Raw genomic sequence first — 25,369 nt, 5'->3', positions numbered from 1 at the left:
GTCACCCTACCCACTTTCCGAGCCAGGCCCCAACTAGGTCCGGTCCCCCATAAACCCTAAACCCCCATAACAATCCCACACCCTCGGACCCTCCATAGGCTTGCTAAAACAGTCCTTGCGTATTCTTGCACCTGAACCACAAAATACAATCAGTGTATAGAGGCACACTATTTCACAATTGGAACTACAAAAAAAAAAAAAAAAAAACCATTTTTTTGCATCAATATAAAAACGAATTTACCTCAACTCGATTGTCTACAAGAAGCTTCTCGACAGTACTCCAAATATGTCGTTTTTCGGTACTCGAAAGAATAAAGGTGAGCCTGCAATAAAGCCCCATAAACAAGCATAGTCAAAGATAAAGTCATGATGAATAAAGAGCTAGGGAATTCAGTCTCTGGTCAAAGAAGCACGGAGTACTCACATGTACATAAAAGTTCCTTACTCGATAATTGGAATCACCGGCCAATGAAAGTATCTTATTCCAGATTCCCATAGCATACAAAGGCGTAAAGCTGAATATTTTAGCACAGCACCAAAACACTAACTTCTATAGCTTAGCTTACCTGTCATAAGATCTAAATGATAAGATACACCAAACCAAATTCTCCGCAATATGTTTTTTTATCAATAACCTCTTTGTATTTGTATTGATGAAGGCAGAATTTTCCACTACTATTGGAAGCCACAAGCTAAAGGGATCGCAAATATGAACACTTACATGGGCAGATAACTCCTCCAAAAGTTTAAAATGAAGCTGGGTCTCCAGAAATGGCATCTTCAGTGGGTGAACTTCAATAAGCGCGGCTGGAAAGAGAGAGAGAGAGAGAGAGAGAGAGAGAGAGAGAGAGAGAGAGAGAGAGAATTTAGATTACGTGTTCAAGGCTAAAACAGAGGTGGGTTCTGCAGATGAGTTTGCACAACAGCAGGCAATTCGGAATAGAATTAAGAAGGATTTTCAGAATCTCACTAGGAATAAGATTGGCCATCACTCACCTTAGGCAGAATAGGACTCGGGTTGACTCTCGGTGGCTAAAACCAGAGATCTGTCTATCTCTTGCAATCTGTAGAGGCCAAAGATGATCCATTAAGATCATTTTTTAAAGGAAAAAATAAAAAATAAAAAATTTACACATTTTGTAGATTGAGACGGATTTTTACTCGCCATGTCCACATCTGAGAAGATGGGAAAGACCTCTACATTCGCCAATTTCTTAAAAAGCTCCATCTTACGATGCACACCTTGTTTGTCGAATTAAGATACAAGTTAGTTACACGGAATAAGCAGAGAGCACAATCATTAACTTAAAAAAAATCCAATCTTTGGCCTGGAATTCTACTCAATACAGAATGTAACACCAACAAATCTACTCTAACACAATAATAAAAAAAAAAAACAAATCCGAATAGCAGGCATTTCGGAATAGAATTAAGAAGGATTTTCAGACTCTCACTAGGAATAAGATTGACCATCACTCACCTTAGGCAGAATAGGACTCGGGTTGACTCTCGGTGGCTAAAACCAGAGATCTGTCTATCTCTTTCAATCTGTAGAGGCAAAAGATTACACATTTTGTAGATTGAGACGGCTTTTCACTCACCATGTCCACAACTGAGAAGATGGGAAAGACATCTACATTCACCAATTTCTTAAAAAGCTCCATCTTACGATGCACACCCTGTTTGTAGAATTAAGACACAAGTTAGTTACACGGAATAAGCATAGAGCACAATCATTAACTTAAAAAAATGCAATCTTTGGCCTGGAAATCTACTCAACTTAGAATTTAAAACCAATAAATCTACTCAACACAATAATATAAAGACCCGAATTGCAGGCCATTCGTAATACCTAGCAGGACAATGGCACGGACTTGGAAGCATGCAGAGTATTATTGCAGACTACATCATCCTGCAAAACAACGCAAAACATGGAACTGTTCCCCAAAAGTTAGCGAGCGAACGAGTTAGTCTGTTAGTCGTTAGTAAAATTAGTGAGTGAGCGAGTTAGTATGTTATAGTTAGTAGTTGGTAATTCCCTTCCTGAGCCTGAACCTACCCAGGTTTGGCCCTACCCCTATCCTGAGCCTAACCCTACCCACTTTCCGAGCCAGGCCCCACCTAGGTCTGGTCCCCCCACAACAATCCCACACCCTCGGACCCTCCATTGGCCTGCTAAAACAGTTGTTCCGTATTCTTGCACCTGAACCACAAAATATAATCAGTGTATAGAGGTACACTATTTCACAATTGGAACTACAAAAAAAGAAACTTTTTGCATCAATATAAAAACGAATTTACCTCAACTCGATTGTCTACACGAAGATTCTCGACAGTACTCCAAATGTGTCGTTTTTCGGTACTCGAAAGAATGAATGTTTGCCTGCAATAAAGACCCATACACAAGCATAGTCACCACTATCATTATTAGACCATTAAACATATAGTCACCATTATAAGATTCAAAGAAGAAAGCTAGCAATAAGACTGACCTAGAAAATAAAACGAAGATATGTTTGGGTATAATGAAGTAAAAAGGGAACCCAAAAGCATAGCCTTTCTTTGGAAAAACGGAGTAAACATATGTGGTGGAGATTACCCTTTCCAAAGGTGAAGAGGCGATCGATTTACTTGTTTAATGACCTTTTGTAAGACCGTGACTTTTCTCTTCTGCTCAGTGCACAAACGGCATTTTAATCTCAGAATTCTGCCCAAAAAAAAGATTAATACGTAAATATATATATTTATTGCGTGTGTGTGTGAGCGAGAGAGAGAGAGCGAGAGAGAGAGGGGAACAACCAACCTTCATCGAAGCAGAACTTGGACATTGATCTTTCTGTGGTGTAGAACATAGATGGCAATAGAGCTATATTCATTCCCACTTTCCTCATTTCACTTTTTTCTTCTCTTTTCTTTTGCCTTCATTTTTTTTCTTTTAATTTTTTTTCCATTTTCTCTATTTTTTTTTTTTTTTTTTTGTAATCTCTCTCTTTTTTTTCCTTTTTTTACTTTTTTTTTTTTTTTTCATTTTTGTTCCTTTTTGTTTTTTTTTTCTTTTCTTTATTAGCAATGCTTTACATTTCCGCTTGTGTTTCTCAGACACAACTTTTTTCTTCTTAGAACATCTTATCATTAGTTACTCTTCCAACTTATTCAGTCCTTCGGTTCAAGCGAGAGAGCCATATGTGATGCCATTGCTGCATGGTCAAAATGAAAAATAAAAATAAAAGTCAGACACCAAGTAACTGAATGGGATAAGCTAAGTATATCAGTTTACAAAAAAAACCAAACAATACCATTAAGTATCAAACAACTGTTATCCACATCATCGACTTCAGAATGCAGATCGGGTTCAACTGCATTGGACTGCATGGTGATATCAAACAGGGCCCCAAAATGCGATTAACTTGTCGAGGTTCTTCACAAGCAAATCCAGAACATCATTTTGACACAAATCTAACAAGAAAAAACAGGTCCCCAAAATCAGAATGATCAATTCATGATTATAAACAAATTGAAAGGGGGAAAACGGAGGCTTACAAATGTATGCCACGAACCTCAGTGTGGTGAAGAGAATCGATGGCTTTGGTGGAATTGAACGTAGCCAAATTCTTCACCGGTTTTCTTCAGCGAAAGAGAACATATTTTGCAACTAAGCGCTAATAATGGACACGTGTCTGATCCTATTTTCCTCTTTAATAGACTACATCAGTCCCATGTCCGCCTCGAGGATTTAAATCAAGTTTGAATATCTGCCCGTATCTGCAAAATAATTAAAGTTCAGAACTAGATTAAAAAACCTAGAATTCATTTTAAAAACATACTTGGACTAACCTTAGGTTTCGTAGATCAACGACGAAGAGGCAGTGGACGAGATGTGGACTCGGCAGCCTCATCTACAACACAGGCTCGAGCATTGTAGTTCACTGACTAATCCTTAATCAATTCCCACAGTGAACAAATTGTAGTTCACACATAAACACCACTCCCAGATCAGTAAAATCTACAAAGATAAAATTCCAGAAGTCCATTAATTGAATTATCAACACCAAAAAAAAAAATTGATATGACATCATTAAAATGAGACATAAGAAAAACGTACCATGGCGTAGGAGTTTCCATACTCTCGAATTGATTAGGGTAGTGGCGCAACAAGCGCTTTGTTCATTTTACTTTTTTTTCTGTTGTTCTCTTCTCTCTATTTTTTCCTTTTCATGTACTATTTTAATTTTAATTTTTCATTTTTCTTCATTCTTTTTCAGTTTTCTTTTTCCTTTGCAATACTTGCATTTTTTTCACCTATTTTCTCAGATACTTAAATACTCGGCGAGAACAGCAGATTTGTCACAACTGGAACTTTAAAAAAAAGGAACTTACCTCAACTTGGTTGGCTAAAAGAAACTTCTCAACAGTACAACAGATTCGTCGCTTTTCTGTAGTCGAAAGAATGAAGGTGTGCCTATAATAGAGCCCCATAAACAAGCATAGTCAAGATAAAAGATATGACGAATAAAGAGCTACAAAATCTTTCAGGTTCTGGTCCAGAAAACTAAAGAGTACTCACCTGTATATAAAAGTTCCTTGTTTGCCGGTTTGAATCATTTGATCGAAAAAGAAAATGGGATAAAACCTCTAGTAGATGAGTTTCCCGTAACACCCTCCACTTCAGCAATTCAAAAGTAGCCTGGCCAAGGTAGAAAAGCCGTGGGTTGACGTTTCCTCACAATTGGAACTTCTCGAGCTGCCACCAAACTGCTGAAACATCCGCCCTGAGCTCCTCCTAGCCGCCGAGCTCGGCCACGAGCCCGACTGATCCATCTGGTTCAAGATCTGAGAGAGAGAGAGAGAGAGAACTAACCTGTAACCAGAGACGTTGAACTCTGGGCGACGCCTCTCCAAGCATGGCGTCTAAAACAACCATGGCAATGGAGCTCTCCCCAATCCCACTTTTCACATTTCACTTTTTTCTTTCTTTTTCTTTTCTTTTTCCTTCTCTTTTTTATCTCTTTTATCCTTCATTTTTTTCTTCTTCTTTTTTCCTTCTATTTTTTTATTTTACATTTTTATTTTTTTTTTCTTTTTTTGTTTGTTTCTTTTTCTTTTTTTTTTCCATTTCTTCCTCCAAACTCCTCATCCTTCCATCACCATCAGGAGGGCCAACTTGGCCTGGATTTAAGAACATAAATTAGTATCATATCCAAAATAACTAAATAAATGGAAGATAGTCTACCTTTTGTGAAGAAAACATCGAAATACTGCATGGTTTACCTTCTTTATCCTTTCGAGTGCGATGACACAACAACTTTTATTAGATACTCTATTATAGCATATGATTTCAGCTTCCAAGCCTTCCTGGGATTTTTTTCCTGTGATTCACTCAAGTGAGAGAACTCGTCACTATAATTATTAGACCGTTACCTTTTGAGAGAGAAGGATAGACTCTGAGAAGACCAGAGATCGGGACAGGGGAACCGATTCTATCGTTTACGAGGACATTTGCCTCGAAAGATCTCTAAATCTTCTCTCAGCAGCACTACATTATCCCATCCAATCTCTTGTATCTGGGTCAGAAATCAAGTCAAAATGATAAGGATCACAAGTCAGTTTTCAAGACACTTAAGATGCTAACTAAACCATCCTATAAAAAAATTCAACAGCAAATTGCAAGGGAATTACTTACCATAATATCAGATGGATGGTGAGGATAAGCTACTCCAAGACGTTAAAGTGCTGCTAAATGAGAACAATATCTGTGCAGTTGAGAACAATAAAAAAGATAGTGTTACGTAAATATTAATTCAGTGTGTGTGTGTGTGTGTGTGTGAGAGAGAGAGAGAGAGAGAGAACTAACCTGTATCTACGCATGGCGTTGAGTCTGACAAAAAAATAAAATAGGTAATTCTTGGATCTTGTCCGTCCCTGGTTCGATTCCACATGAACGCAACAATTGGGGCCACTAGGGTAGTCTCGTAGATTTTTTTCAGGTCTAACTCGAAAACCACAGTTAGCAAACACAAAAAAAAAAGTTTCAGACTTTGATTAATACCCTTAGTGGAACTTTAGTAGAGCTGAAGTAGTAGGCATTTAGCTGAAGCTAAGGTACTGGCTTGGGCAGGCGGACAAGAAGATCGAGTCGAGCCAGGTGGAGGTGACCCGGTACGCGCTGATCTGGGGGCCGTGCTTCCTCCATCTGGTTCATCTGATCCTGAGCCAGGCCACGAGCCAGACTGGTCCATCTGGTTCAACATCTGCAACAGAGAGAGAGAGAGAGAGAGAGAGAGAGAGAACAAACCTGTAACCAGAGACACTGAACCCCAAGCATGGAGCTTTGATTATTGGATCTTGTCCATCCTTGGTTCGATTCCACTTGGACACAACAACTGGGGCCACTAGGGGAACCGATTCTATCGTTTACGACTAAGGACATTCGCCTCGAAAGAACTCTAAATCTTCTCTCAGCAGCGCTACATTATCTCATCAAATCTCTTGTATCTGGGTCAGAAATCAAGTCAAAATGATAAGGATCACAAGTCAGTTTTCAAGACACTTAAGATGCTAACTAAACCATCCCATAAAAAACTTCAACAGCAAATTGCAAGGGAATTACTTACCATGATATCAGATGGATGGTGAGGATCAGCTACTCCAAGAGGTTAAAGTGCTGCTAAATGAGAATAATATCTGTGCAGTTGAGAACAATAAAAAAGATTGTGTTACTTAAATATATATTCATCGTGTTATGTGTGTGTGTGTGATAGAGAGAGAGAGAGAGAGAGAGAGAGAACTAACCTGTATCTAAGCATGTCGTTGAGTCTGACAAAAAAATAAAATAGGTAATTCTTGGTTCTTGTCCGTCCCTGGTTCGATTCCACATGGACGCAACAATTGGGGCCACTAGGGTAGTCTCGTAGATTTTTTTCGGGTCTAACCCGAAAACCACAGTTATCAAACACACACAAAAAAAAAAAAAAAAATAAAAGTTTCAAACTTTGATCAATACCCTTAGTGGAACTTTAGTAGAGCTGAAATAGTAGGCATTTAGCTGAATTTTGTAGAAAAAGAGATGAAAATGAAATGAATTTTGGGCACAGGCTAAAGCTGAGGTACGGGCTTGGGCAGGCGTACAAGAAGAACGAGTCGAGCCAGGTGGAGGTGACCCGGTTCGCGCTTCCTCCATCTGGTTCATCTGATCCTGAGCCAGGCCACGAGCCAGACTGGTCCATCTGGTTCAACATCTGCAACAGAGAGAGAGAGAGAGAGAGAGAGAGAGAGAGAACAAACCTGTAACCAGAGACACTGAACCCCAAGCATGGAGCTTTGATTATTGGATCTTGTCCATCCTTGGTTCGATTCCACTTGGACACAACAACTGGGGCCACTAGGGTAGTCTCGAATATTTTTGTCGGGTCTAACTCGAAAACCACAGTTATCAAACACAAAAAAAAAGTTTCAAACTTTGATTAATACCCTTTGGTTCGCGCTGATATGGAACGAGATCTTATCAGCGACGCGGAGCAAGAGCTTCTCGAGCTGCCGCCAAACTGCTGGAACATCCGCGTGATCCGGTGGCCGTGTTTCCTCCTCTGGTCCATCCGCGTGATCTGCAAGAGAGAGAGAGACAGAGACAGAGACAGAGAGAGCTAACCTGTAACCAGAGGCATGTGAAACATAGATGGCAATCGAGCAATATTCCCCATTCTCACTTTCCACATTTCACTTTTTTCTTTCTTTTTCTTTTCTTTTTCCTTCTCTTTTTTTGTCTCTCTTTATTCTTCTTTTCTTTTCTTTTTTTCCTCAATTTTTTATTTTCCATTTCCATTTTTTTCCTTCTTTTTTTTCCTCTTTCATTTTTTTAGTTTTCCATTTCTTCCTCCAAACTCATCACCATCAGCAGGCACATTTACACTTCATCAATAAGTGCCCACCTTGTCACAACTGGAACTTTAAAAAAAGGAACTTACCTCAACTTGGTTGGCTACAAGAAACTTCTCAACAGTACTCCAGATTCGTCGCTTTTCTGTAGTCGAAAGAATGAAGGTGTGCCTATAATAGAGCCCCATAAACAAGCATAGTCAAGATAAAGATATGATGAATAAAGAGTTCTGGTCCAGAAAACTAAAGAGTACTCACCTGTATATAAAAGTTCCTTGTTTGCCAGTTTAAATCATTTGATCGAAAAAGAAAATTGGATAAAACCTCTAGTAGATGAGTTTCTCGTAACACCCTCCATTTCAGAAATTCAAAAGTAGCCTGGCCAAGGTAGAAAAGCCTTGGGTTGACGTTTCCTCAAAATTGGAACTTAGCTGCCACCAAACTGCTGAAACATACGCCCTGAGCTCCTCCTAGCCGCCGAGCTCGGCCACGAGCCCGACTGATCCATCTGGTTCAAGATCTGCGAGAGAGAGAGAGAGAGAGAGAGAGAGAGAGAGAGAGAACTAACCTGTAACCAGAGACGTTGAACTCTGGGCGACGTCTCTACAAGCATGGCGTGTAAAACAAAGATGGCAATGGAGCTCTCCCCAATCCCACTTTTCACATTTCACTTTTTTCTTTCTTTTTCTTTACTTTTTCCTTCTCTTTTTTTTTTTTTTTTTTCTGTTTTATCCTTCATTTTTTTCTTCTTTTTTTTCCTTCTATTTTTTTTCTTTTCTTTTTTTAATCTTTTTTTTTCCTCCTTCATTTTTTCTTGTTTTTTTTTTTTCCCATTTCTTCCTCCAAACTCCTCATCCTTCCATCACCATCAGGAGGGCACATGTACACTTTATCAATAAGTGCCACCTTGGCCTGGATTTAAGAACATAAATTAGCATCATATCCAAAATAACTAAATAAATGGAAGATAGTCTACCTTTTGTGAAGAAGACATAGAAGTACTTCATGGTTTACCTTCTTTTTCCTTTGGTGTGCGATGACACAGCTACTTTTATTAGATGCTCTATTATATCATATGATTTTAGCTTCAAAGCCTTCCTGGGATTTTTTTTTCCTGTGATTCACTCAAGTGAGAGAACTCGTCACTATAATTATTAGACCGTTACCTTTTGAGAGAGAAGGATAGACTTTGAGAAGACCAGAGATCGGGGCAGGGGAACCGATTCTATCGTTTACGACTAAGGACATTCGCCTCGAAAGAACTCTAAATCTTCTCTCAGCAGCGCTACATTATCCCATCAAATCTCTTGTATCTGGGTCAGAAATCAAGTCAAAATGATAAGGATCACAAGTCAGTTTACAAGACACTTAAGATGCTAACTAAAACATCCTATAAAAACTTCAACAGCAAATTGCAAGTGAATTACTTACCATGATATCAGATGGATGGTGAAGATCAGCTACTCCAAGAGGTTAAAGTGCTTCTAAATGAGAATAATATCTGTGCAGTTGAGAATAAAAAAGATAGTGTTACGTAAATATATATTCATCTTGTTATGTGTGTGTGTGTGTGTGTGAGAGAGAGAGAGAGAGAGAGAGAGAGAGAGAGAACTAACCTGTATCTAAGCATGGCGTTGAGTCTGTCCCTGGTTCGATTCCACTTGGACGCAACAACTGGGGCCACTAGGGTAGTCTCGTAGATTTTTGTCGGGTCTAACCCGAAAACCACAGTTATCAAACACAAAAAAAAAGTTTCAAACTTTGATTAATACCCTTAGTGGAACTTTAGTAGAGCTGAAGTAGTAGGCATTTAGCTGAATTTCGTAGAAAAAGAGATGTAAACGAAATGAATTTTGGGCACAGGCTGAAGCTGAAGTACGGGCTTGGGCAGGCGTACAAGAAGATCGAGTCGAGCCAGGCGGAGGCGACCAGGTTCGCGCTGATATGGTGGCCAGGACACGAGCCAGACTGGTCTATCTGGTTCAAGATCTGCAACAGAGAGAGAGAGAGAGAGAGAACTAACCTGTAACCAGAGACACTGAACCCCAAGCATGGAGCTTTCCCATTCCCACTTTCCACATTTCACTTTTATCTTTCTTTTTCGTTCTCCTTTTTTATTCTCTTTTATTCTTCATTTCTTTTTTCTTTTTTTTACTTCTATTTTTTTATTTTCCATTTTCATTTTTTCTTCTTTTTTTTCCCTCTTTTTTTTTTTTTGTTCTTTCATTCTCTTTTTTTTGTTTGTTTCTTTTTTTTCCATTTCTTCCTCCAAACTCCTCATCCTTCCATCACCATCAGGAGGCACATTTACACTTCATCAATAAGTGCCCACCTTGGCCTGGATTTAAGAACATAAATTAGTATCATCTCCAAAATAACAAAATAAATAGAAGCATATCTACCTTTTGTGAACATGACATCCAAGTACTGCATGGTTTACCTTCTTTGTGCATAGTGTACCTTCTTTATCCTTTGGAGTGCGATGACACAACAAAGTTTATTAGAGGCTCTATTATAGCATATGATTTCAACTTCCAATTCTTCCTGGGATTTGCCCACTCACGTATTCCAAACTTTCTGAGAGAGAGAGAGAGAGAGTTATAACGAGTTGATGTGAGGCATAATAAAATATATCGCCATACCATAGTTTCCCAAGGCATCATTGATGCGAACAATGAGTATCAATAGAAATATCAACACCGAAAAAAAATTAATAAAAGGATCGAGATAAGAACAGTGAACCTTGGCGTAGGAGTGTTCATACTCCGTATTGATTAGGGGAGTGGAGCAAGCTTTTTTCTTCTTTTTTATTTTGTTTTCTTCTCCTTTTTTTTTCCTTTTTTATAATCTTTTTTTTATTTCTTTTTCGTATTCTATTTTTATATATGCTTTTTTCTGTTCTTTTATCTTCTCTTTTTTTAGTTTTATTTTTCCTTTTTCTGCAATACTTACATTTTTTCATCTTGATTTCAGTTTCCTCCTGTTCTTGTACCCAAGCAACAAAATAGAGTCAGGTAGTGTATATGGGCACACTATTTAACAATTGGAAATACTAAAGAAGGAACTTACCTCAACTTGGTTGGCTAACATAGGTCGGTTGTGGAGAACTACAAAAGAAGGAACTTACCTCAACAAACTTTGTTGTGATACGGGCGAGCAGGCTGAGTGGCTTCCAATGAAAACAACTACCCATCAGAGAGACAAATAACAGTAAAAAAAAAAAAAAAAGGATACTGTTTATTTAGCTTTTTTCTCATTCCAGTCAACATTGTGTGGGTATTCAAGGGGTCTGTCTGCTTGTACACAAACATGGTACAATTGAAGCCATCTAGAACTTCGTTGACAATCAGAGCAATCGCTTGGTCGTGAATGGACCTTTGATGTATGTGCTTCCGGGCAGAAAACCTTATAACCAAGACAAATAAAATTTTGGTATTTCATTTCACAGATGCATTTATCCAACATGAACATTGGATATCAAGCCGATTTTTTTTTTCCTGTGATCCACTCAAGTGAGAGAACTCGTCACTATAATTATTAGACCGTTACCTTTTTAGAGAGAGAAGGATAGACTGAGAAGACCAGAGATCGGGGCAGGGGAACCGATTCTATTGTTTACGACTAAGGACATTCGCCTCGAAAGAACTCTAAATCTTCTCTCAGCAGCAATACATTATCCAATCCAATCTCTTGTATCTGAATCAGAGATCAAGTCAAAATGATAAGGATCACAAGTCAGTTTCAACACACTTAAGGTGCTAACTAAAACTTCCTATAGAAGACTTCATCAGCAAATTGCAAGGGAATTACTTACCATAATATCAGATGGATGGTGAGGATCAGCTACTCCAAGAGGTTTAAGTGCTTCTCATGGCGCTAAAGAAGAACTATATCTGTGCAGTTGAGAACAATAAAAAAGATAGTGTTACGTAAATATATATTCAACGTGTGTGTGTGTGTGAGAGAGAGAGAGAGAGAGAGAGAACTAACCTGTATCGAAGCATGGCGTTGAGTCCGACAAAAAAAAAGGTAATTCTTGGATCTTGTCCGTCCTTGGTTCGATTCCACTTGGACGCAACAACTGGGGCCACTAGGGTAGTCTCGTATATTTTTGTCGGGTCTAACCCGAAAACCAAAGTTATCAAACACAAAAAAAAGTTTCAAACTTTGATTAATACCCTTTGGTTCGCGCTGATATGGAACGAGATCTTATCAGCGACGCGGAGCAAGAGCTTCTCAAGCTGCCGCCAGACTGCTGGAACATCCGCGTGATCCGGTGGCCGTGCTTCCTCCTCGGGTCCATCCGCGTGATCTGCAAGAGAGAGAGAGAGAGAGAGAGAACTAACCTGTAACCAGAGGCGTGTAAAACATAAATGGCAATCGAGCATTCCCCATTCCCACTTTCCACATTTCACTTTTTTCTTTCTTTTTCTTTCTTTTTCATTTCTTTTTCCTTCTCTTTTTTTCTCTCTTTATTTTTCTTTTTTTTTTCTTTTTTTTCCTCAATTTTTCATTTTCCATTTCCATTTTTTTCCTCAATTTTTCATTTTCCATTTCCATTTTTTTCCTTCTTTTTTTTCCTCATTCATTTTTTTTTTTTTTTCCATTTCTTCCTCCAAACTCCTCATTCTTCCATCACCATCAGGAGAAACAAGTACACGTTATCAATAAGTGCCCACCTTGGCCTGGATTTAAGAACATAATTCAGTATCATCTCCAAAATAACTAAATAAATGGAAGCATGTCTATCTTTCACGAAGAAGACATATAATTTTACTGCACGGTTTACCTTTTTTATCCTTTGGAGTGCGATGACACAACAAAGTTTATTAGAGGCTCTATCATAGCATATGATTTCAGCTTCCAATCCTTCCTGGGATTTGCCCACTCATCGTATTCCAAACTTTCTGAGAGAGAGAGAGAGAGAGAGGTATAATGAGTTGATGTGAGGCATAACTGTTATGTTTCTGCTCAATTTTCAAACACCATTTCAGGAACAAATAGCACTATGTTAAACATATTCTAATAATACCATTATCTAATTAGCTAAGACCATGATTGTATGCTATTAGTTATAAACAAATTGAAGGGGGAAAAGGGAAGCTTACCTATGTATGCCATGAACCTCAATATGGTGAAGAGAATAAATGGTTTTGGTAAAATTGGACGAAGCCCAACTCTTCACTGATCCTGTTTTCTTCAGCGAAAGAGAACATATCTTGCAACCAAGCTCTAGTAATGGAAACATTTCTAATTCCTGTTCTGCTCTTTGAGACTACATCAGTCTCATGTCCCCCTCGAATATTTGAATCAAGTTTGAATATCTGCCCACGTCTGCAAAATAATTAAAGTTCAAAACTAGATTAAAAAACCTAGACTTGATTTCGAAAAGATGTCAGGACAAACCTCACTTTTCACATATCAAAAACGAAAGAGGCAGCGGGCGAAATGTGGACTCGGCAGCCTTCTCTGCAGCACAAACTCGAGCACTGCAGTTCACTGACTAGTCCTGAATCTGTAAAATTTACAAACATAAAATTCAAGAAGCCCATTAATTGATTTTTTTTTTGAAACGCGAACAACTTATATTGATGAAGGCAAAAGCCAAAATACAAAAGAAAGATCTGTGGAGTCACCGAGGTCAGCCCACAGAAGAACAACCATTAATTGAATTATCAAGACAGAAAAGAAAAGAAAAAACAAAAAAAACAAAAAAAAAACTTGATATGACATCATTAAAAGGATAGAGATACGGACAATACCTTGCCGTGGGGTGTCCATACTCTCGAATTGATACGGTACTGGCGCAACAAGAGTTCTGTTTTTTTTCATCATGTCCTTAAATACTCCGCGAGAACAGCAGCTATGCGTTCTTAAAACCTAAGCCACGATAAATCAGCCATGTGTATATGGGCACACTATTTCACAATAAGAACTAAAAAAGAAGGAACTTACCTCAACTTGGTTGGCTACAAGAAACTTCTCAACAGTACCCTAGAATTTTTCTTTTCTTTTCCCTTCACTTTTTTTCTTTTTCTTTTTTTCCTTTCCTTCGGTTTTTTTCATTTCTTTTTTTTTTTTTCCTTCTATTTTTTTTCATTTCCTCTTCCTTTTTTTTTTTAGTTTTCCATTTCTTCCTCCAAACTCATCATCCTTCCATCACCATCAGTAGCCACATGTACACGTTATCAATAAATGCCCACCTTGGCCTGGATTAAAGAACAAAATTTAGCATCATCTCCAAAATAACTACATAAATTGAAGCATATCTAACTTTTATGAAGACGACATATAAAAGTACTGCACGGTTTACCTTCTTTATCCTTTGGAGTGCGATGACAAAACAAAGTTTATTGGAGGCTCTATTATAGCAGATGATTCCAGCATCTAAGCCAGCCTGTGATTTGCCCATTCAACGTATTTCAAACTTCCTGAGAGAGAGAGGGTTGATGTGAGGCATTTCTTGATGGTTAGATGATATCAGGCAAGCAAGGCAAAACAACTTGAAACGAAGAATCTATACGCAAGAGAGTCACTTTCAAGTGCTCTTTCTCTGAGCCTTTTACTTCTTTTTCTTTAACTTTGATCATCAAAACAAAAATAATAATAACAAAAAACAAATAAAATTCAGGAAAACGTGCCTGGATTTTGGCAGGAGATAATGGGTTGTTGATGGTGGTGGTGACTCTTCTGCATCCGAGACGCATGACCCTCGAACTCACTCAATCTCGCGTCTCTCTCTCTCTCTCTCTCTCTCTCTCTCTCTCTCTCTCTCTCTCTCTCTCTCTCTTCTTTGGGCCATACATGGTATTCCAAACTTCCTGCCCAAGAGAAAGAAAGAGAAGCATACGACAAGAGCAATGAGTAGTATTAGTTCCAGTGCATAATAACCTTTATCAAGTCATTAGTTCCGGTGCATAATAACCTGTATCAAGTCGTTAGTTCCAGTGCAACAATGTACCTTGTGTCGGACTGTACATGATTTCGAAACAGCTTCGAGCTTCACGTAGGGGCGGATTGGCTTCACTGGTCCCGTTTTCTTCGGAAAAGAGAATATAGAAACGTTTCTAATTCTGGTTTTCCTCTCTGAGACTACATCAGTCTCATGTCCGCCTCGAGGATTTGAAATAAATTTAAATATCTGCCCACATCAGAAAAATTACTGAAGTTTAGAACTAGATTAAAAGCCTAGACTTAATTTTCGAAAATATGCAAGGACAAACCTCAGTTTTCGCTGATAGACGGCGACGAGGCAGTGGACAGAATGTGGACTCGGCAGCCTTCTCTACAACACAGGCTCGAACATTGTTGTTCACTGATTAATCCTTTTATATTCCCATAATGAACACATTGTCTTCACACATCAATTCCACTCCCAAATCTGTAAACTCTACGACGATAAAATTCCAGAAGCCCATTAATTGAATTATCAACACAGAAGAAAAAAATTGATATGGCATCATTTTGTTCTTTTTTCTTCTGTTTTCTTTACTCTTTATCTTTTCTTTTTTATACTATTTTTATTTTATTTTTTCCTTTTTCTTTATCCTTTTTTCTTCTTTTTTTCAGTTTTGTTCTTCTTTTTTCCTTTTTTGCAATACTTGCATTTTTTTCCTCCTATTTTCTCAGATAACACCAGCTTCAGCACACAACTATTTACACCAATCAGAGAATGGAAAATAAAAAAGGGGCAGTTTATTTACATTGCTTCTCGTTCTGCTCTCTATTGTGTACGTTTTTCTGTTGCCCGTCTGTAGTACGCAGAGATGATACAATTGAAGCCATCGAGAACTTCGTTCAGAATCAGAGCAATCGCTTGGTCATAGATGGACATTTGCGGTACTTTCGGGCAGAAAACCTTATAAACAAGACAAATAAAAGTTATAATTTTGTTTCACACATGTATAAGCTAGCAGTAAAACTGACCTAGAAAATAAAACGAAAATACGTTTGGGTATAATAAAGTAAAAGAGGATCCCAAAAGTATAGCATTGCTTTGGAAAATCTGAAATGAAAGACCGCGGAGATTACCTTGCCAAAGGTGAAGAGGCAATCGATTTACTTTTTTTAACGACCTTTTGCAAGACCTTGACTTCTCTGGTCCCATTTTCTTCAGCGAAACAGAACATATAAATGTTTGTCATTCCGTTTTTCTATCTGAGACTACACCAGTCTCATGTCTGCCTCAAGGATTTGAATTAAATTTGAATATCTGCCCACATCAGAAAAATAATTAAAGTTCATATTTAGATTAAAAAACCTAGACTTAATTTTCGAAAACATTCCAGGACAAACCTGAGTTTTCGAAGATAGACGACAACGAGGCAGTGGACAGAATGTGGACTCAGCAGCCTCCTCTACAGGATGGAGCATAGTATTTCATGTCACAGAGAACACATTGTAGTTCACACATCAATCCCACTCCAAAATCTGTAAACTCTGCAAAGATAAAATTCCAGTAGCCCATTAATTGAATTATCAAGACAGAAAAAAAAATTGATACGACATCATTAAAAGGATAGAGATAAGAACAATGTACCTTGGCGTAGGAGTGTCCATACTCTCGAATTGATTAGGGGAGTGGCGCAACAATTGTTTTGTTCTTTTTTCTTCTTTTTTTCATTTGTTTTCTTCTCTTTTTTTTTTTCCTTTTTTTACTCTTTTTTTTTCTTCTTCCTTTTTTTTATCATTTTTTTCCTTCTCTTTTTCAGTTTTCTTAGTCCTTTTTCGCATTACTTAATTTTTTTTTTCTTCTTGTTTTCAGTTTCCTCCTGTTCTTGTACCTGAGCCACAAAATATAGTCAGAGAGAGTATATGGGGCACTATTTCACAATTGGAAATATTAAAGAAGGAAATTACCTCAACCTGGTTGGCTAAAACATAGGTGGATTGTGGAGATAAGTTTGTACTTGATATAACCTCGTGGCTTGTGATAAGGGCGAGCAGGCTGAGTGGCTTCCAAGGAAAACAACAACCAATCAGAGAGAGACAAATGACAGTAAAAAAAAAGGAGGCTGTTTATTTACCTTGTTTCTCATTCCAGTCTGCATTGTGTGGGTATACAAGGGGTCTGTCTGCTTGTACACAAACATGGTACAATTTAAGCCATCTAGAACTTCGTTGACAATCAGAGCAATCGCTTGGTCGTGAATGGACCTTTGATGTATGTGCTTCCGGGCAGAAAACCTTATAACCAAGACAAATAAAATTTTAATATTTCGTTTCACGGATGCATACATTGGATATCAAGCTGATTGTTTTTCCTGGGATTCACTCAAGTGAGAGAACTCGTCACTATAATTATTAAGACCGTTACCTTTTGAGAGAGAAGGATACACTCTGAGAAGACCAGAGAATGGGGCAGGGGAACTGATTCTATCGATTACGAATAAGGACATACGCCTCGAAAGAACTTGAGATCTTCGCTCAGCAGCACTATATTATCCCATCCAATCTTTTGTATCTGGGTCAGAGATCAAGTCAAAATGATAAGGATCACAAGTCAGTTTCAACACTTAAGATGCTAACTAAAACTTTCTATAGAAGACTTCAACAGCTAATTGCAAGGGAATTACTTACCATAATATCGGATGCATGGTGAAGATCAGCTACTCCAAGAGGTTAAAGTGCTGCCTGTGGCGCCAAAGGAGGACAATATCTGTGCAGTTGAGAACAATCAAAAAGAAAGAAACCGCTTGATTAAAAACACCTAATGATGTCAACCAAATCGAGAGAGAGAGAGAGAGAGAGAGAGAGAGTAGAGAGAGAGCTTGCAATCGGACCTTAAAAGCCGAGGCAGTGCTGGGTGGCTGTTGTTAAAGCATAAAAACACTTCATTACAGCCTTTGGGACGTCAGTCATCTGCGCTCAGATATCTATTAAAAAAAGATTGTTACGTAAATATATATTAACTCTGTGTGTGTGTGTGTGAGAGAGAGAGAGAGAGAGAGAGAGAGAGATAACTAACCTGTATCGATGCAGAACTTAGACGTTGAAATCTGGGCGACGTCTCTCCAAGCGTGGCATGAAGAACAGAGATGGCAACGGACCAATCCCCATTCACACTTTCCATATTTCACTTTTTCTCTTTTCCGATTCTTTTTCCTTTTTTTTTCTTTTCCTTTCCTCCGCTTTTTTTCTTTTTCTTTTTCTTTTTCTTTTTTTTTCCTTCTATTTTTTTTTCTTTTCCTATTTCGTTTTCTTTTTTTTTCTTTTCTCATTTTTTTTCTTCTTTTTTTTTTCTTTTCCCTTCTCTTTCTTTTTTTCTTTCCGTTTTTTTTTCTTTTTTTATTCTTTTTTTTCCCTCTTTCATTTTTTTTTCATTACCATCAAGAGGTACAAGTACACATTATCAATAAATGCCCACCTTGGCCTGGATTTAAGAATATAAATTAGTATCATCTCCAAAATAACGAAATAAATGGAAGCATATCTACCTTTTGTGAAGAAGACATCAAAGTACTGCATGGTTTACCTTCTTTATCCTTTGGAGTGCAATGACACGACAAAGTTTACTAGAGGCTCTATTATAGCATATGATTTCAGCTTCCAAGCCTTCCTGGGATTCGCCCACTCATCGTATTCCAAACTTTCTGAGAGAGAGAGAGGTATAATGAGTTGATGCGAGGCATAATAATATATATCTCCATACCATAGTTTCCAAAGGCATCCATGATGCAAACAATGAGTATCAATAGGATATTGTCGTCCGGCTTCTCTATTATGTTTCTGCTCAATTTTCAAACACCATTTCAGGAACAAATAGCACTATGTTAAACATATTCTAATAATACCAATATCTAATTAGCTAAGACCATGAATGTATGCTATTAGTTATAAACAAATAGAATGGGGAAAAGGGAAGCCAACATATGTATTCCATGAACCTCGGTAAGGTGAAGAGAACAGATGGCTTTGGATAAATTGGACGAAGCCCAACTCTAGTAATGGAAACGTTTCTAATTTCTGTTCTGCTCTTTGAGACTACATCAGTCTCATGTCCCCCCTTGAAGATTTGAATCAAGTTTGAATACCTGCCCACATCTTTAAAATAATTAAAGTTCAAAACTAGATTAAATAACCTAGTCTTGATTTCGAAAAAGATGTCAGGACAAACCTCACTTTTCGCATATCAAAAACGAAGAGGCAGCGGACAGAATGTGGACTCGGCAGCCTTCTCTACAACACAAGCTCGAGCACTGTAGTTCACAGACTAATCGTTATTATATTCCCATGATTAACACATTAAAGTTCACACATCAATCCCACTCCTGAATCTGTACCTCTTGTTTTTTAGGGGAACTGATTCTATCGTTTACGAGTAAGGACATTCGCCTCGAAAGAACTTGAGATCTTCGCTCAGCAGCACTATATTATCCCATCCAATCTTTTGTATCTGGGTCAGAGATCAAGTCAAAATGATAAGGATCACAAGTCAGTTTTCAAGACACTTAAGATGCTAACTAGAACTTCCTATAGAAGATTTCAACAGCAAATTGCAAGGGAATTACTTACCATAATATCAGATGAAGGGTGAGGATCAGCTACTCCAAGAGGTTAAAGTGCTGCTTGATTAAAAAGCAGAACAATATCTGTGCAGTTAAGAACAATCAAAAAGAAAGAAACTGCTTAATTAAAAAAGATCTAATGATATCAACCAAATCGAGAGAGAGATAGAAAAGAGAGAGCCTGCAATCGGACCTTGAATGCCGAGCCAGTGCTGGGTGACCGTTGTTAAAGCATTAAAACAATTTCATGACAGTCTTTGGGACATCAGTCATCTTCGCTCAAAGATCTATGAAAAAAATATTGTTACGTAAATATATATTCATTGTGTGTGGGTGTGTGTGGGAGAGAGAGAGAGAGAGAGAGAGAGAGAGAACTAACCTGTATCGATGTTGAACTTAGACGATGAAATCTAGGAGACGTGTCTTCAAGCATGGCATTTAGAACTTAGGCAATGCGCCTATCCCCATTCCCACTTCCCATATTTCACTGTTTCTCTTTTTATCTATTCTTTTTTCTTCTTTTTTTTTCTTTTCTTTTCCTCTGCTCTTTTTTTCTTTTCTTTTTTTTTTCCTTCTATTTTTTATCTTTTCCTCTTTCGTATTTTTTTTTCTCGTTTTTTTTTTCTTCTTTTTTTTTTCTTTTCTTTTCCCTTCTCTGTTCTTTTTTTTTCGTTTCCTCAAGTTTTTTCTTTTCTTTTTTTGTTCTTCTATTTTTTTCTTTTCCTCTCCCATTTTTTTTTTCGTTTTCCATTTCTTCCTCCAAACTCATCATCCTTCCATCACCATCAGGAGGCACATGTACACATTATCAATAAGTGCTCACCTTGGCCTGGATTTAAGAACATAAATTAGTATCATCTCCAGTCCCGATGTTTCTTTTTAAAAAAAAACCTTAGTATCATCTCCAAAATAACGAAATAAATGGAAGCATATCTACCTTTTATGAAGAACACATCAAAGTACTGCACGGTTTACCTTTTTTATCCTTTGGAGTGCGATGACACAACAAAGTTAATTAGAGGCTCTATCATAGCATATGATTTCAGCTTCCAAGCCTTCCCGGGATTTGCCCACTCATCGTATTCCAAACTTTCTGAGAGAGAGAAAGAGGTATAATAAGTTGATGTGAGGCATAATAAAATATATCGTCATACCATAGTTTCCCAAGGCATCCATGATGCGAAGAATGAGTATCAATAGGATATGGGAATCCGGCTTCTCTGCTATATTTCTGCTCTATGTTCAAACACCATTTCAGGAACAAAACATATTTTAATAATACCATTAAGAATAAAATTTAGCATCATCTCCAAAATTACTAAATAAATGGAAGCATATCTAACTTTTATGAAGACGACATATAAAAGTACTGCACGGTTTACCTTCTTTATCCTTTGGAGTGCGATGACACAACAAAGTTTATTGGAGGCTCTATTATAGCAGATGATTCCAGCTTCTAAGCCTGCCTGTGATTTGCCAACTCATCGTATTTCAAACTTCCTGAGAGAGAGAGAGGGTTGATGTGAGGCATTTCTGTAATATGGTTAGATGAAATCGGGCATGCAAGACAAAACACCTTGAAACGAAAATTTTATACGCAAGAAAGTCACTTTCAAGTGCTCTTTCTCTCTGAGCCTTTTGATTCTTTATATTTAACATTGATCATCAAAACAAAAATAATAATAACAAAAAACAAATAAAATTTGAATATCTGCCCACATCTGCAAAATAATTAAAGTTCGTACTTAAGATTAAAAACCTAGACTTAATTTTCGAAAACATTCCAGGACAAACCTCAGCTTTCTAAAATAGACGACGGCGAGGCGGTGGGCGGAATGTAGACTTGGCAGCCTTCTCTACAACACAGGCTCGAACATTGTAGTTCACTGAGTTATCCCACTCCCGAATCTGTAAACTCTACGAAGATAAAATTCCAGAAGCCCATTAATTGAATTATCAACACAGAAGAAAAAAATTTGATATGGCATCATTAAAAGGAAAGAGATAAGAAAAACTTACCTTGGCGTACAAGTGTCCGTACTCTTGAATTGCGTAGGGGAGTGGCGCACAAGCATTTTGTTCTTTTTTTTTTCCTTTTTTTGTTTTATTTTCTCTTTTTTTTTCCTTTCTCCTTTTTTCTTTTTTCTTTTTTTTCCTTCTGGTTTTTTTTTCCTTTTTTGCAATACTTAATTTTTTTTTTTCAGAAGATGTTCTCCAACTCCATTAACCTATGAATTGCCAAACAACCAATAAGACTTAAAGCCATTGAACAAAAAGAGTTTACATGTACTCAGAGGTATGAAACAATAATAAATATATAACCCAAAAAACCTTCCAAGACAGACACTTAAAGCAGAAAGGATGGCTTCTTTGAGATGGTCCTTCGTAAAAGTGTAGGACTGCCATAACTAATCGCAGTTGATAACGTTTTCAGTTGGTAATCAATTGCTGCTTCAACTTTTTTGAACTGGAGAAACTGAAGGTTTCGCATGTGATATAAACGCTGAGTTTAACCTTTGGTAACAGCAGAAATTTAGCATGGCATCAAATCATTATAATAATGACACTAGAAAAGAACGAACCTTCGGATATCAGATATTCCGCCAAATCCAGTAGGTGGTTATCCTTTCAGATACTCTGCAATTGCACCAGGAAGAATGTTTGTTTTGAGAATCGTGGAAACCTTCTTCAAAGCATGTATTTTAAATAATGGAAGAAGTAAAATACTGTAAAATACTATTGCGGATATAATATACTATGGACGGAAATAATATCTAAACTGTAACCTGATTAAACAAGGGTCTGGAATAACAATAAACCTTGGCGTGGGATTTTCTTTTATGTATAGGAAGAGATCTTCTGAAGAGGACCGTTAGTGCCCGATTCCGTCTTCTAAGCCTGCCTGTGATTTTCCCATTCCTCGTATTTCAAACTTCCTGAGAGAGAGAGAGAGAGAGTGGGTTGATGTGAGGCATCTCTGGATGGTTTAATGAAATCGGGCAAGCAAGACAAAACACCTTGAAACGAAGAATCTATACGCAAGAGAGTCATTTTCAAGTGCTCTTTCTCTGAGCCTTTTGCTTCTTTTTCTTTAACAATGATCATCAAAATAAAAATAATAATTACAAAAAAAAAAAAAAAAAAAAAAAAAAATCTGCCCACATCTGCAAAATAATTGAAGTTCATAACTAGATTCAAAACCTAAATTTAATTTTCGAAAACATGCAAGGACAAACCTCAGCTTTCTAAAATAGACGACGGCGAGGCAGTGGACGGAATGTGGACTCGACAGCCTTCTCTACAACACAGCCTTCTCTACACTTCACACAACAATCCGACTCCCGAATCCGTAAACTCTATGAAGATAAAATTCCAGAAGCCCATTAATTGAATTATCAACACAAGAAAAAAAAAATTGATATGGCATCATTAAAAGGAAAGAGATAAAAACAACGTACCTTGGCATAGGAGTGTCCGTACTCTCGAATTGCGTAGTGGAGTGGCGCAACAAGCGTTTTGTTCTTTTTTTCTTCCTTTTTTTGTTTTCTTTTCTCTTTTTTTTTTCCTTTTTTTATACATTTTTATTTATTTTTACTTTTTCCCTTTTTTTCCCCTTTTTTTTTTCTTCCTTTTTTAGCAATACTTTTTTTCAGAAGATGATCTCCAACTCCATTAACCTATGAATTGCCAAACAACCAATAAGACTTAGAGTCATTGGACAAAAAGAGTTTACATGTACTCAGAGGTATGAAAAAATAACAAATATATAACCCAAAACCTTCCAAGACGGACACTTAAAGCAGAAAGGATGGCTTCTTTGAGAAGGTCCTTCGTAAAAGTGTAGAACTTCCATAACTAATCGCAGTGGACAACGTTTTCAGTTGGTAATCAATTGTTGCTTCAACTTTTTAGAACTGGAGAAACTGAAGGTTTTGCTTGTGATGCAAACGCTGAGTTTAACATCTGGTAACAACAAAAATTTAGCATGGCATCAAATCATTATAATAATGACACTAGAAAGGAACGAACCTTCAGATATCAGATATTCCGCCAAATCCAGTAGCTGGTTTTCCTTTCAGATACTCTGCAATTGCACCAAGAAGAATGTTTGTTCTGACAACCGTGGAAACCTTCTTCAAAGCCTGTATTTTAGTAACTACCAAGGTAAGATGCTAACAACAAGCTCCTATAATAAGTAAGCCAATCAGAAAATTGAAGGAAGTCACAGGTGAGAATCCTAAGACTATGCACAAACCATAATGAAGAGGCGTTCGGGAAAGAGCAAGTAATGTACCTGTTTCAGTGGTTGTGGGTTAACTCATCGCCACACTAGAGCTTCACATACCGGAAAATGGCATGTGCACCGAACCCTCTACCCCAAAATAAAACCTAAACAAAAGTGCAAGTGTTACCAGAAAATCCATTATTTCAATTAGCATAGATACTTTGAAAAATATTTCAAGATAGAATTTAATATGAAGTTCTTTCTACAAAATCCTATTAACTTGGAACGTTTAATATAACATGCGCTATTAATCAAGAATGTGCTATACCTTTCCATTGGAAGAAAACATATTCATTACACAAACTCCGCTCGATATACCTCATCAAAAATCATCCCTGTCACAGCCCATGTCCTGCATAGACAAGATATTACAGACAATCAAGTACGAGAACTGTCGCAGATAACAGATTATTTAAAACCATACTAGACACACATGACATGGTCTAATCAAACTCTTACCTTCTTAAGGGCTGGTCTTAGAAAATTCATAACTTACTCGAGCAACTGACATTAGGACCAACGACTCTCTGCATTCAGTGCCACCGTGGAACCTCTACTCTTCTCTGCAATTTGATTCGAGTAAAAATTCTAATCACCCTAGAAACTAAAAATAGGAATTGAAATAAAAAGTGGAAAATAAGATTACCGATTTCTCTGTTATCCTCCTCCTATTTTCGCTTCGGAGATGACCAGACCGGGCCTGGACGACGCAGAACACCTGCGAGAAGAAAAGCCTAGGGGAGTTAAACGTAGAACAAAGAACTGAGATACCCATCTCGAAAAACAAGAGATCCAAACTCTTGAACTCAGAAAAAGAAATATTTGAAATAAGAATCATTTTCCAAGTGAGCAAGATATTTGATTAAGGATGAACAAAAGTCTTCTATTAATAACAACAAGAAAATACAAAAATTATCAACAAAAAAAATGATGAAAAAAATTCATGGAGACGGATTGTTACCTTTTGGGAGAGAAGGATAGACACAGAGAAGAGCAGAGAGGCAAGGGAATCGATTTGATCATAAATTTGTAAGGGACTTAAACAAAATTCCTATACAAAGTAAGCCTTGATCAGAAAAGGACTTTTGCTATTGATTCATCGCAAATCGGTCTTTTATATATCGAACGATATTCCAAGAGATTTTACCTTTACCCTCTCGACCGCAACCAGATTCCAGTGCTAACGATCCACTCCGCAGAACAAAGATGGAAAACCCGACTCATGCTAGCATCATCGACATTCGAAGGTTTCGTGTTAGGGTTAGGGTTAAAATTAGGACAAACGATAGAATCTCAAATCAGCGGAAACGATCGTCTGGAAATGATAAGGTGGTCGGAGAAGGTACATACCGACGAAGGAAGACAACAACAGAGAGCGAGAATGTTACAATTCTCGATCGCCGCACTTTCTCGGTGAAGGGTTTCCTTCTAGAGTTTCGCATTTCTTGACACTCTCTCTCTCTCTCTCTCTGAAATTAGGACCAACGATAGAATCTCAAATCAACGGAAACGATCGTCGGGAAACGATAAGGTGATCGCAGAAGGTACCTACCGACGAAGGAAGACAACAACAGAGAGAACGAGAATGTTACAATTCTCGATCGCCGCGCTTTCTCGGTGAAAGATTTCCTTCTAGGGTTTCGCATTTCTTGACACTCTCTCTCTCTAAAAACTTACTCTCACTCTCCGACTCTCTCTTTGTCTT

The 25,369-nt window shown here is 37.6% G+C and overlaps 1 long non-coding RNA gene across 1 annotated transcript; it reads right to left on the bottom strand.

The window, feature by feature from the left end:
- Window positions 1–38: 38 nt before the first annotated feature.
- Window positions 39–25,369, bottom strand: LOC149406252 (uncharacterized). The gene is made up of 69 exons (XR_016300695.1): window positions 25,217–25,369; window positions 25,015–25,131; window positions 24,812–24,889; window positions 24,626–24,715; window positions 24,311–24,382; window positions 24,161–24,227; window positions 23,933–24,016; window positions 23,674–23,768; window positions 23,409–23,521; window positions 23,158–23,342; window positions 22,838–23,056; window positions 22,616–22,735; window positions 22,199–22,315; window positions 21,962–22,016; window positions 21,399–21,893; window positions 21,174–21,296; window positions 20,762–20,879; window positions 20,355–20,472; window positions 19,759–20,208; window positions 19,573–19,666; window positions 19,387–19,463; window positions 19,155–19,267; window positions 18,989–19,070; window positions 18,759–18,915; window positions 18,347–18,464; window positions 17,840–18,244; window positions 17,655–17,747; window positions 17,452–17,530; window positions 17,189–17,335; window positions 16,899–17,058; window positions 16,732–16,827; window positions 16,412–16,655; window positions 16,168–16,311; window positions 15,904–16,084; window positions 15,576–15,730; window positions 15,096–15,262; window positions 14,834–15,013; window positions 14,510–14,693; window positions 14,186–14,299; window positions 13,828–14,081; window positions 13,635–13,752; window positions 13,284–13,381; window positions 12,981–13,206; window positions 12,662–12,779; window positions 11,863–12,557; window positions 11,687–11,765; window positions 11,422–11,568; window positions 9,489–11,277; window positions 9,304–9,373; window positions 8,131–9,185; window positions 6,790–8,043; window positions 6,612–6,681; window positions 5,852–6,492; window positions 5,681–5,750; window positions 4,565–5,561; window positions 3,835–4,459; window positions 3,558–3,762; window positions 3,297–3,456; window positions 2,804–3,197; window positions 2,493–2,707; window positions 2,302–2,383; window positions 1,853–2,203; window positions 1,481–1,679; window positions 1,162–1,242; window positions 997–1,064; window positions 722–807; window positions 425–566; window positions 242–323; window positions 39–131 (listed from the first exon to the last, which is right to left on the bottom strand). It is a non-coding gene; the product is annotated as an uncharacterized LOC149406252 (long non-coding RNA).

This window comes from Urtica dioica, chromosome 1 (genome assembly GCF_054948205.1).
Source record: "Urtica dioica subsp. dioica isolate 48M chromosome 1, U.dioica_male_clone48M_v1_H2, whole genome shotgun sequence".
NCBI classification, from domain to species: Eukaryota; Viridiplantae; Streptophyta; class Magnoliopsida; order Rosales; family Urticaceae; genus Urtica; species Urtica dioica.
This window is presented reverse-complemented; position numbering and strand designations above follow the sequence as displayed.